The sequence below is a fragment of the Chrysochloris asiatica genome, unplaced genomic scaffold (genome assembly GCF_000296735.1).
Source record: "Chrysochloris asiatica unplaced genomic scaffold, ChrAsi1.0 scaffold00015, whole genome shotgun sequence".
Lineage (NCBI taxonomy): Eukaryota > Metazoa > Chordata > Mammalia > Afrosoricida > Chrysochloridae > Chrysochloris > Chrysochloris asiatica.
The window spans coordinates 29347258-29348982 of record NW_006408533.1 but is presented as its reverse complement, the minus strand read 5'-3'; the positions used below and the strand labels follow the sequence as shown (position 1 = coordinate 29348982).

The 1725-nt window shown below is 42.1% G+C and overlaps 1 pseudogene; it reads right to left on the bottom strand.

The window, feature by feature from the left end:
• Positions 1-227: 227 nt before the first annotated feature.
• On the bottom strand, positions 228-1519 carry LOC102822125 (annotated as a pseudogene).
• Between the last annotated feature and the right edge of the window lie 206 nt (positions 1520-1725).

The following is a 1725-nucleotide window of genomic DNA, read 5'->3' as shown; positions in this document are numbered from 1 at the left end:
ACAGTGTGCAGTGCACAAGAGAACTTGAGAGAAAGCCCAATGAACTTACAGAGCCGAGAGCTTCCCCTTTGGTGGGAGTGAGAGGTGACAAAGAGGGGAGGAATTCAAAGGTAGAGAAAGAATCGCTTTTCCATTTCAAAATGGTAATACAAATGTTTAAATCATGGCACTAGGGTACCTTGGAAGAAAAGAACACTTTAGCCAGAGTGGGTTCATTGCATAATTCTTTAGTAATCTGTACAATTTTCAAGCAATGGAGAGGCTTGGAGAAGACCTTTACTTTCAATGGGGCTGTTTTTCTTCTCACCCTCTGGAGCTTAATGGGGTTCAGCATCACAGGGACACTTCTCCACACACTTCCGAGGGAACCATCCCCTTATTCTTGAAACACCTTCTATAAACAAATCGTCAAGATATTTTTCTCCATTCAGCCAGTATAAGCCTCTTGTGGCTAAAATGAACTCCCCTTTCCGTAGCCTTATGTGAGGATCTTCAGTGCGAGGGCTTGTAAAGGTTTTGATTCCTTTATTCACAGGACAGCAGGCTCCACTGTAATCTTCTATGACTTTGTAGCAGAACACTTCTGACTCTCTTATCTGCTTTTTGTTTCAGCTGCTCTATTGTTAAGCTGTACTGGTGACAGCCTGCTCTTATTGGCCACTTCAGTCCATATCCTTCAGGGACCCCTGACCACATTAATAATACCTGTTTAAAGTTCTCCCATCGACTTCCCAAATTAGAAGGAAAAACAAACAGTTCATCCAGCTGATAATACTGAATTCGATTTTTAGCCTTCTCTTCAATCCATGATGCAACAGAAGTTTTGTTTCTGAGAACTATTTTCATCTGGATAAAAAACAGCATTCCAACAGCTGTGGTTGTTCGGATAGCTAATCCCAAGGCAAACAAGGTGGAAGCAAATGCAGCTAATCCAAAAGGAACAATTGGAAGCCAGTCCCTCCGGGCTGCGCTCATATTAATCTTGACCGTGTTCCACCCAAAGGAGAGCCGATTGTAAAGCTGTGTGTATATGGTCATAATGAAAATAAAAGCAGCAGGGATACAGCCCAGTGAGGCTAGAAGGAGAAACAGCGGGAACTAAGTCTGATTTTTGAAGACACAACAGTTGCTGATCCAAAGACAGTGATGGTCCATCTTTATCACACATCTAGTGCACTTTCTGCAGTGATGGGAGCCTTGTACACTTGACAGACTTTACAATACTGCAGATACATGCTATCCTGAGAATTTTTCGGTTTTCATCCTAGAGGGACAAAGCTAGGTCCTACAAATATGGCATTGAAGTAATTATAAAGAATCATGGTTGTCCAATTTATCAACATGATGAAATTCACTCTTCCTCAGGTTGTATGTAAGGGCCAATACCACAACACAGAGTCGTTCTCAGCCACTGTAGAACAAAGCGTTGTAGCACCAAGGGCTGTTAGGTCTCCCAATGACACAGTCTCTTTAATTCTTGGAGATTTTCAAGCTTGATAACTGAGCAGAACACACCCATTTTGGTGTGGAAAGATTCCTTCCTATTTTTAAAGAAGGAGAGATTTCCTTTTTCTGGGCACACATTTCCAGGTACCATGAGGCTTCTGGAACTGTCGTGCCTTCAAGTTAAGGAACATAAATGCAGGTTATGCCATCTTCATCGTTAATCATGGAAAGCTCTTTAGCTTAACTGAAGATACCAGTGACTTGGAATGCAACCTTAGC